The sequence below is a fragment of the Dromiciops gliroides genome, chromosome 3 (assembly GCF_019393635.1).
Source record: "Dromiciops gliroides isolate mDroGli1 chromosome 3, mDroGli1.pri, whole genome shotgun sequence".
Classification (NCBI taxonomy): Eukaryota; Metazoa; Chordata; class Mammalia; order Microbiotheria; family Microbiotheriidae; genus Dromiciops; species Dromiciops gliroides.
Genome location: NC_057863.1, coordinates 557281939 through 557293474, shown reverse-complemented (window position 1 = coordinate 557293474; position 11536 = coordinate 557281939). Strand labels below are relative to the sequence as shown.

At 42.9% G+C, this 11536-nt stretch overlaps 1 protein-coding gene across 3 annotated transcripts in view; it reads left to right on the top strand.

The window, feature by feature from the left end:
* The first annotated feature begins 1294 nt into the window (after positions 1-1294).
* Positions 1295-11536, top strand: part of RAB30 (RAB30, member RAS oncogene family) — a 125768-nt gene continuing 115526 nt past the window's right edge. For all 3 annotated transcript variants that reach the window (XM_043996149.1, XM_043996150.1, XM_043996148.1), the window contains exon 1: positions 1295-1507. The gene's annotated coding sequence lies outside the window, so the exon portion shown is untranslated. The remainder of the gene's footprint in view (positions 1508-11536) is intronic.

Here is an 11536-nt window from a genome sequence, read left to right as displayed (position 1 = left end):
AAACGAGTTCCTGATACTTCACTTCAGATTCCATTATCTATTATTATCTTTTAGGAAAATTCGAAAAAAGAAAAATCGAGTCCCTTAAAAAGAGTCACCCAATTTGGGAGCCCACAATTTAACCTATAACAGTTTCCCAAAGGGGAAAAGTAAACATTCCATCACTACCCTCCCCTTCTTCACTCCCATATGAACCGGCATGCTATCACTTTCCGGGTTGGGAGAAAATCGTGCAGTACAGCTCTAGTAATGGGCATTACTGATAAACATCTCTACCCCGACGGTCAGTCTTTCCACCCAGATCATTCCTTATATATTAAAAGAAAAATCTTATCAAACCTGCCCTCATTTGCTGATAGGCAGGACCCCTTTTGGGTGACTCAATCACACAACCTTAATCCTCCCTCTCCCCACCCCTTCTTCCTGTGGCTGGGCCACCGTCCAAACCTGATGGTGTTGTTTAAAGACCGAATGTAGACTCGTTCTTCTTTTGTTTCCTTTTTTTTTTTGAGGGGAGGGGGAGGAATAGAGGGATCCCAAATAAGATTTTAAAAATCCATGGAAAGACCCAGAAACCTCCCAAGGGGGAGGGAGGAGCAGGAGTCATAGAGATAAACATCTCACAAGGGGCCTGGGCAGAGAGGAGGCCACAGGCGCGGCATGCCAGGGCGGAGGCGGCCCCGGGGCGGAAAGGGGACTGAGTCGCCCCCGCTTCTCCCGGGCTAGAGGTGGCTCACTTCAGTCCCGAACCTCGGAATCATCCGTGCCTGGAGTCAGGTCGCTCCAGACCCTCGTAGGGAAACGAGGCCTACCCCAACCAGTGGATCCCCGGGCTCGAGTAAGAAGCTTATCCCGCCGAGTAGCGGACAGGCCTGATCAACCGGGCCCAACCTCCATACCACTCTAAACCCAGGCCTTGAGGAGCTCCACCTCTACGGCGGGATGCCCTAGGCAAGCCGTCCGACCTTCCCCTTCAGCCCTCCACCTGCCCACGGTCTCTCCCCCGACCCGCGGCATTCCCTCGATCGCTCACTCGCCCCCCTGGTCCTCCCGGTTCCGCGGCTGCCTCCGTGTGTGTGTCGATCTAACATGGCCGCCAAGGCCACCCGCTCCCTCAGTCAACTCAGGGTACGCCCGGCTGCTGCGCATGCCGGATGTGGTAGTTCCATAGGCTGCCCAGGAGCGCTCCTGGGCTAGGACTGTAGAACTACCTTTCCCAGAATGCCTCGGTCCGGAGCATGGCTATTGGGGCCTTTTGGCCAGAGGGATGATGTCATTGAAAAAAACCCCACTGCATTCATTGTGCTAAGGTCTATCCCCCTTCTGCTTGCTGCTCCTCCTGCTATTGCTGCTTGCTCTTGCTGAGCTTAGAGCCCTGGCGGGGACTGACTCCAACCCTAGGACATAGGAGCTGGGGCATCGCAGCACCATCCCATGTGTGGGTGATTGGTTCATTCACACATTGTTTCTGTTTATGCCTGGGGTGGGGGGACAAATCCCAAACCAGGTGAGTTGAAATGATTTATTGAAATGGTTCCTACCAACTTGTGTCTTCTTCTGATCTCTTTCTTTGGGGGTAGGTGGAGTGAAGGGGTTGGGGAGTCACTGATGAGAAAAATAAAAAGGCACTATGCGATGCGGGTCATTGCGAAGAACAACTCCAGTAACCCTCCTGGAGAGGACGGGTGCCTGCGCATTCCCTGGGGTACCCCACTTCCCATCCCTCTTTGGGGATGGGGGAGGGGAATTGGGGAGGATGGAGAGAACTGCTTTTGGAAAATGAGAGGAAGCCAGAGTTAGCTGCGTCTGCACCATCCTCACCAGGCAGCGCTGGCCCCTGCATGCACAGTTATCTAAGTGGGAAGGGAATGATGCGAGGCAAGAAATGAAGATAATTGATTTCATATGACTGGGACTGCTTTAGCACGCTTTGATTTCGAGGTTGAAAGCGGCCAACTCATTTTCGAAGATGAGATTATCTCCTGGGTGTGTGAAGTTTTGTGCGGCTTCTGTGCTTCTGTGCGAACCCGTTCGGTTTCTCCCTCTCTGCTCATTTGAGGTGACAGTGTCCTTAGAGGCGAGCACTATGCCAGTCAGAAGTAGTTCACGTGTCTATGGCACTGGCGCTTTCCAAATGGTAGAAGCAGCATTTTTGTTCAGTATTTTCAATTCCTCCAGACTCTGCGATGTTTCAGCGTAGTTCAGAAGACAAGTCCCCAGATTTGAGTGTTTGTGTGTGTGTGTGTGTGTGTTTTTAAATCACATTGTAATAGGTTTCACGCCACTGGCCAATAAGACAGTGATAACCAGCGGTTTCCCCGGTCGCAGTTACGAGTCAGTCACAAGTAACGGGTTTGGCATGCGGATCGATGAGGGAAGCCCTGGCTTCGCTTAGCATGTTAGGGAGCGGAATAGCTGCAAATGCTATTAACCTTAATTTGCCGTTACTTACTGGTATCTAGGGACAGCAATGAGACAGTAAGCAGAGTTTAGGAAAATGGTAAAATGAGCCGAGTTTTTCACCCCCCCCCCTTGAGTTGACCCATTTAACAGGGCAAAAGATCATTTAAGTTCTGTGATATTGGCTCTTGCTTTATAAGAATTATTATGGTGACTAGCCTAATAAATATGTTACTTTAAAATAAACGTCTGATTGGTTCCAGAACAGATGTGGACGATCTCTCATAAATCGTAAACCCTAGGAGATGACTTGAGTTGGTCCGCCACACCCCTTTTTGGAATGTCAAGAGGACAAGAAATTTGTACATTTTAGACTAGCATTAACTCTTAAAATTCTCTGCAGATTTTGCAAGGGGATCAATCAGGGAGAAAGTCAGGCATTGCTTTTCATTTTCTCTGAGCCACATTGGATTGTTTCACAAGATACCTCCAGGGCTGACAGAGAGTTTGTTATATAATATTTGTGGCTCTGATGCAACAAATGGAAAATTTATTCAGATTTATGGATTTGTGTGTATAGGGGTTGTGGTGGGCAAGAGCGAGTGGTTTTGTTTTGTTTTTTTAAATTTTGGGGAAGTTTTAGTATTTCCTGAGTGGTACTGCCCTAATTGTCCTCTTTATCTCTTTCTTTTGTCTGTTTCTCTGTGGATTTCTCCCAGCTTTCAGCTTCTCACATTTGTCTCTCTCCTTTATATCCTCTTCATTTTCCCTTTTCCCCACTCACCTATTTCACTTCCTTTTCCCCTCCCTGTTTCTTCTCATCCTTTCCTCTGTGACTGTTTCTCCCTCTACCTTTCTGTCTTTCCTTCCCCTCTAATACTTTTTCTTCTGAACTATAAAAATATAAAATCATTAGTGTCTCTTTTGAAATTTTCTGCTCCCCAATCTCTCAATCAACTCTAAAGAAGCTGTGGGTGACCCCCATGATTCTTCTGCTTCAAGCGTGTTGTCTTATGTGACAGTTTGGTCCCTGACAGGTCTACTACCTCTTTGACATTCCAGAGAGCTGCTATCCCAGAGAGCAGTCTGTGGACAATGGTATTCTCCACCAGTTGGTGTGTTTATATTAGTCTAGACATCATGATTTTAAACCAATCACTTCATAAGTACTTATCATGTAATTTGCAAAGAATAAATATTCTTCAGATCAGTTTCCACAGCACATTTTTAAAAATCCCATTTCCCTTTTTCTTAGTGAGTGAGTGGTGGGAAGGTTTTCTCTTCCCTTCCTTCCTGTTCCCTGTTGAGTTACTAAGGAATTACACATGTATCCAAACTGTACTTTGTTTTCAAGTAAGGTACAGGGTAGTAGCCTTTTTTTTCCCCTTTTGTTTCTTTTTTGAGGAAGGGAAGGACTGTCTCATGGGAGCTATAAAAAAGAATTCTTTTACAGCACCGATTCTGTCTGCTTCAGAAACCAGACAGCTGTATGTTCTGAGAGTAGCTACTGCTGGTATTCCAGGTGAGTCTGGAAACTGTCATCTGAACTGACATCCCTTCCTTTTCTCCATATTCTTCTTGTTTGGTCTTAGCCAAATCACTTGAAGCACTGGGAGCTCAATTTCCTCACCTATGAAATAAGGATGATACTTATGTCACAGGATTATTGTGAGAATCAAAGGAACAAATCTAAAACACTTTATGAACTCCATCCCTGTAGTTGATGAAAACTTCTGAATGTAGTTAGTGAGAGCCAGTATTTAAGCACTCTAGGGTAAATTAAGGCAGAATTGAAATCATGACTTACTCTGTACAGGTGCTCTTCTTGGGACCCTGAATAATTAATGAGATATTCCCTAACCTTGTTTTTCCACATGTAAAAGGGGCATAATGACATTTCTACCTGCTTCAGTTAATCTGTTATACCAATGTAATGCCAGTACCAATATATTCTGGTCCAACCTATGTTTTCTGATTTACCTCCTGTTACTGCCCTAAATATGCTGAGGTCCTAGAATTTGTTCTTCCTAAAAACTCTCCATGCTTTCTAACAGTCATATCTGTCTTGCTCATGGCATTCTATCCATCTAGAAGATGCTTCTTGCTGTCTCCCCCAATCATACCAAGTCTTTTTTTTTTGTAATGTTGATATGTTTTGTTTTTAGTCACTAAATCAATAAAGCATCTATTAAGAGCCTACTATGTGACAGACTCTATTTTAAGCACTGGGGATATAATGTAAGGCAAGAGTCCTTACTGTCAAGGAGCTCACAGACAATGTGCCTACAGACAAGATACATACAGGATAAGTTGGAAACAATCAACAAAGGAGACACAGAAGAATTAAGGGGGAATGGGGGATGGCTTCCTAAAGAAGGTGAGATTTTAGCTGAGTTCTGGAGAACCCCAGGTAGAGAAGGTAGAAATGAGGAAGGGAAGAATTCGAGGAATGAGGGGACTGGTAGTGAATGAAAGTGGCCAGAGTTGGGAGCTGGAGTGTCTTACAAAAGGAGTCAGCAAGAAGGCCAAGGCAATGCCTTTGGATCCATGGGTATGTGGGATCCATGGGTATTAAGGTCTAAGAAACCTGGAGATGTGGAGGGTGACAGGATCAGCCTGCTGAGTGGAAGATGGACTAGAATGGAAAGAGACCAGTAGCAAGTAGACCAACCAGTAGGCTATTGTTGTAGTATAGGTGTGAGGTGATGAGGGCCTCCATCAGAGTGTCAAAAGAAAGAAGAAGGCATATGTAAGAGATCCAAAGTTAAATCAACAGGCCTGGGTAACAGATCGGATATGGTGGGTGAGAGTGAGCAGTCAAGGATGATACTTAGATTGAGTCTGGATGAATGGGAAGATGGTGATACCTCTGACAGTTATAGAGACGTTAGAAAGAAGGGAGGGTTTGTCAGGGGATAATGAGTTCAGTTTTAGACATGTTGCATTTAATATAACTACTGGACATTCAATTCAAGATGTCCATTAGGCAACTGGAGATATAAGACTCTAGAGATCAGCAATGAGATTAGGGCCGGATAAATAAATATAAGCATCACCAGCAAAGAAATACTTGAATCCGTAGGAGCTGAAGAGATCATTGAGTGAAATAGTATTGAGGAAGAAGAAGAGAAGAGGGCCCAAGACAGAGCCCTGGAGTCACTCACCATTAGAAGGTGAATGAAGATCCAGAATGAGAAAGGGCAGTCATATAGGTAAGAGAAGAATCAGGAGAGAACAATGTCCTGAAAACCTAGAGAGAAGAGACTATCTAGGAAAAGAGGTGATCAACAGTGTCAAATACTGCAGGGAGGTCAAAAGGAATGAGGATTAAGAAAAAGCCATTAGATTTGGCAATTAAGAAATCATTGGCAGGGCAGCTAGGTGGTGCAGTGGATAAAGCACTAGTCCTGGATTCAGGAGGACTTGAGTTCAAATTTGACCTCAGACACTGTGTGACCCTGGGCAAGTCACTTAACCCTCATTGCCCCACAAGAAAGAAAGGAAGGAAGGAAGGAAGGAAGGAAGGAAGGAAGGAAGGAATCATTGGTAACTTTGGAGAGAGCAATTACAGTTGAATGATGAGGTCAGAAGCCAAACCAGAAAATTAAGAGAGTGAGAGGGGGAATAATTGGAAATAACTAATTTAGGTAGCCTTCTCAAGTTTAGTCACAAAAAAGAGGAGAGATATAAGATGATAATTAGTGGGATGGATGGTGAGGAGTTTCTGAGGATGAGTAAGACATAGGCATATTTGTAGGTGGTAGGGATGCAGACAAGAGTATGAAGAGAAATGAAAAAGTAGGGATGATAGAGAGGGACAATTTGTTGGAGAAGATGAGATGCAGTAGGATTACTTGTGCATGTAGAGGGGTTTCCCTTGGCAAAGAGAAGGATCCCCTCATTACGTATGACAGGAGTGAAGACAGAGATTAGTGGCAGAAAGAATCTGGAAGTCATTCCTGGATATATTACTAGCAATGAGGGCAGGAGTCAATGCCTATAGTTTCTCTCACCAAATGAACCTCCAGTTGTAATAAATTAAAGTAGTTAAGCAACACTAGCTGAAGTATTTACTATGTCTGACTATATGGAAAATTTTGTACCTGTAGCCCTTTACCTCTGTTGAATGGAGAAACATTTTTCCTCATTATTCAGCATTGGGCTTTGTGATATCATTCTTTTCATTTATATTGCTGTGGGGCAGCTAAATGGTGCAGTGGATAGAGCACCAGCCCTGGAGTCAGGAGTACCTGAGTTCAAATCCGACCTCAGACACTTGACACTTACTAGCTGTGTGACCCTGGGCAAGTCACTTAATCCCAATTGCCTCACTAAAACAAAAAACCAAAACATTTATATTGCTGTAATCATAAAGCATTTTGTCCTGGTTCTGCTTACTTTATTTACATGGGTTCAATGCCAGTCTTTCCATTTTTCTCTGAACTCATTCACTGTTTCTTATGGTACAAAAATATTTCATTATATCCTTATACCACAGTTTATTCTGCCTTTCTACAATCAGTGGGTACCCACTTACTACTTTACTTTGCTTCCCCTACACACTTTTTTTTTTTGCTATCACAAAAATGCTTTCGTGAACATTTTATATTTGTGTATATAAATTCCATAGCTCTATCAACAGTGTATTAGTGTTCCTATCTTCCTTTAGCCAAACTGTTTCTATCTTTTGTCTTGTTTGATACTTAGGTGTGAAGGAAAACTTCAGAATTATTTTAATTTGCATTTATTTCTTTTATTAGTAATTTGGAGGAATATTTTATATGGTTGTTGTTACTTTACAAGTCTTCTTGTGAATTCTCTAATTACTTTTTTTACCTCTTATCCAGAGGAATAGCTCTTGGTTTTAATTCCTTCTCTTTCTTCAAAGCAAAGCCCAAAGGCCATTTCTTCCAGGAATCCTTCCCTGATTCTCCTGGTCTCACCCAGACTCTTCTCTTTGAACACTTCTAGAACATTATTTTGTACCACCCTAAGGTTCCTAAGGTACAATTTTGTATCACTGTTATTTGGGTGCATGTTTTATTTCCCTCATTGGGGAATACAGTTCTTGTTTTTGTTTTTGGTGGGGCAATTGGGGTTAAGTGCCTTGCCCAGGGTCACACAGCTAGTAACTGTCAAGTGTCTGAGGCCACATTTGAACTCAAGTCCTCCTGAATCCAGGGCCGGTGCTTTATCCACTGCGCCACCTAGCTGCTCCGGGGAATACAGTTCTTTAGAGACATTAATTAAACTATTTTGGCCTGTTTAAAACTAGCCGAAGGGTCAGATAACTTTGAAAAAACAATCTTGCCTTTCCTCACTTTCCTCATCTGTAAAATGAGGAGATTGAATGAGATACTATCTAAGAGCCTTTTCAGTTCTAAATGCTATGATTCTGTCATATAAATGTTAAGTAGCTTCTGATAGATTAAGTGGAATAAACTAAGCAACAAACCCATTAGAAAATATCCATGAGGGGCAGCTAGGTGGCGCAGTGGATAGAGCACTGGCCCTGGAGTCAGGAGTACCTGAGTTCAAATCCGGTCTCAGACATTTGACACTTACTAGCTGTGTGACCCTTGGCAAGTCACTTAACCCCAATTGCCTCACTAAAGAAAAAAAAAATACCTATGAGACCAAAGAGACTGAGAGGTGCATTAAAACTCATTTCAAGGATTAGATAAAAATCTCCACTAAAGCCCTCCTCTGATGCTTCCTCATGGTGTCAAGATGATATTGGGTTCTTGAAGGTAAAGTCGGGCCCTTTAGATGCTCCGGACCAGAAAGGCTCTGAGGATGAGAAGCCTCATCACAAGAAGACTGCCCATAGTGGGGAATTTTTTCCAGCCATAGCACTTCATAAACTTCATTTGAAGGACTGTCTATGGAGGGTCACTTATACTGTAAAAAGATCATAGATTTGGTACTTGAGAAACAGTTCTTCAAAGGTAATAATCCAAATGGTCTAGAATGGATATGAGTGAGTCTCTGGCTATATCAGAGAGGCTATCTCTCTATGAGAACTGACTACCAAATATGGGCTTAAGGAACATTTACAATGACAAGTGATGACCTTATTCAGTCATCCTTGAGTCTAGGAGATATCTTCCTGAGAGACCTCATGCCCATGAAAACTAAGAGGAAACAGACAAACCAAATGATATTAATGTAAGGTAACTGTGAGATTAAAATTGGATATTAGATCATAAATCTCCCCTACTTAACCTTTCCCTTAATTTATCTCCCAGACTAGTAAATGGAAGAAGCTTCTAGTTTTCTAGATAGAGCTTTTATTGTATGGTAGTCACAAGGTGATGTTGATTAGAAGGGTAGGAAAGTAGAAATACAATACAAATCGTCTTAAGTCTAGGCTTAGTCTATATTTCCGTATAAAACTCACCAAAACCCAAGGCCACTTTTGGGGAGAGAGACCGAGTCAAGCACGTGCTGTTAACTGAGAGCCGGGCCGAGTCAAACTCTAGTCCTTGTCCCTCTGTGCAGCGCAGCCAGGAGACCAGCAGAGCAGGAAAAAGCCCCACTTCCGTTCTCTCCTTGCCTTTTCAGCTCGCACCCCGGAAGTCGAGTGCATAGCAGGCAGTCTGACATGCGCAGCAGGCGCACTGGCGTGCGTAGCTCATGCCATTGGTCTCCTCCCCGAAAGGGTGGTCCTTAAAGAAAAACTGGCGTCTTTCAGTTATCCTAACTGACTGTTAAAAAAACTTTCATATTTTTTTACCACAATCTGTGGATTAAGCTATCCTAGGATCCAGTCTCATAAATATGATGAAGATGGGGGCAGCTAGGTGGCGCAGTGGATAGAGCACTGGCTCTGGAGTCAGGAGGACCTGAGTTCAAATCAGACCTCAGACATTTGACATTTACTAGCTGTGTGACCCTGGGCAAGTCACTTAACCCCAATTGCCTCACCAAAAAAAAAAAATTATGAAGATGAATGAATAAGTGAAAATGAAGTGAAAGATAACAAAGAGTGGTTTGGACAACTGTTAAGTGATAGCTAGCTTCATGGTAGTTGGGTCTCAGCAGCCTGGGAAGTAATCTCCTAGAAGGGGGAGAGAGGATCGATGAAGGTATTTAAATTGATCCAGATAAAGTAAAAGAAAGTACATTGTTATTTGGTATTAGTCTATGGAGAGGTTTACAAAGTGAGAAAGTTGGGTTTTTTTGTTTTTTTTTGTGGGGCAATGAGGGTTAAGTGACTTGCCTAGGGTCACACAGCTAGTAAGTATCAAGTGTCTGAGGCCAGATTTGAACTCAGGTCCTCCTGACTCCAGGGCCGGTGCTGTATCCACTGCGCCACCTAGCTGCCCCCAAGAAAGTTTTTTTTAATCTCTAAATGTAGTCTTGGTTACATTTGTACATTTGTGGTCACATAATGAAAGGGGATTCTGAGGGACATTGACAAAAAATTTTTCCTGGGAAATTTTTGCTTTATTTAGTCATTTTGCCCCACATTAGTTGGCTGTGTGATTTAATAAGAATAGTAGTAGATAGGGGAAGTCAGAAAACTCCAACTCTCTTCCAAGCTCTGTGACCTTGGGCGAGTTGCTTCACATGGCCCAGGTGCCAGCTTTCTGATTCATCAGGTGGAAAGGTTGGGTTTACCTTGAGATAACCTTTTTACCTGGATATTTAGATCTCCAAGATTTCTCCCAATTCTAACATTCTGTTCAGTTTAAATCAATGTATTTATCTGTCTGTCTCTATCTCTCTGTCTCTGTCTTTGTGCAGTGGAGTAGGGTGCAGAGAAGGGTAGAATGGTATAATAGAAATAGCAAGATGGGTTTGGCTTTAAGTCTTCGGTGGGAAGAGAGTTTTATAGGCAACTTTCTAAGGGAGAAAAGGTGTTGTTAGTTGTTGTTGGTGGAAGAAGTTCTCTGGCCCAAAAGGAAAATATGTGTGTGTGTGTGTGATATTTCACTGAAATTTAGCTTTCACTTGCTATTATTTCCATTCGAATTTCTTTCATGTTGTTAGCTCTTTCTGACTAGTTCTCTACACTATAAATAAACCCATATGATTCCTGAAAATATCTGGTTGAAGGACCATGAGTGTTGAGAAATGTATAGGCCCAGTTCATGGATTTAAAAAAAATTTTTTTTTTGCTTCTTGTAACACTTTCCTGTGACTTTTGTGAGAATACAATGAGATTTAATGCGACCTTTCTCTATATCAACGATTTTTCATCAGCAAAGTAGAAGGATAAAGAGATTACCCTCAGGTGTACTGTATTATAGGATCATAGATTTAGAGCTGGAAAGAATTTGGAGGCCAGCTAGTTAAATCCCCTCATTTCACAAATGAAGAATTGAAGCCCCAAAACGTTAAGTAATTTCCATATACTCACACGTAGGTAGGAGGTGGCAGAGTCAGCATTTGAACCCAGGTAATTTAATTACAAATCCAGTCCTCTTTTTGCTCTACTACAAGGTCTCCCTTCTCAATGAGTCATCAAATTCAGAGCTATAACTAGAGATTTTTGTGCTCAGGGCATGATCCACAGATCCCACTGGGGGGCAAGCACTAAGAAGCGAGCCCTTCTTTGAGTCTGGAGGGTGGAGGAGTGACCCAGTCATGACTGGGGAGAGCTCACTCCTCCCTCCATCTGATAACTTCTTTTGTTTTGTTTTTTGGTGAGGCATTTGGAGTCAAGTGACTTGTCCAATGTCACACAGCTAGTAAATGTCAAGTGTCTGAGGCCAGATTTGAACTCAGGTCCTCCTGACTCCAGGGCTGGTGCTCTATCCACTGTGCCACCTAGCTGCCCCTATCTGATAACTTCTTACCTAATTATTCTTGATTAGTTACATGCCAAGCTCTCTAGTTTCCATATTTCTGAAAAATCGAAATTGCTGTCAGAGTCTTGTTAATTTGGTAGCCTAGTCCCGATTACTCCCTCCCCTCAGACTTTGGAAGGAGCTTTAGAGATCATTAGTCCAACCTTCTTATCTTATGGGTCACAGAACTCAGGATTAGAAGAGGTGGGGTGATTTCGCCAAGTTCACACTCTGAAAAAAAAAAAAAGGTGCCCCGTGCAGCTAAAGTCAAATCCTCTTTTAGATACGGCATCCTATTTAGATCCCAATAATGGAATGGAGCTGGCAGCCCCTGGCAATTT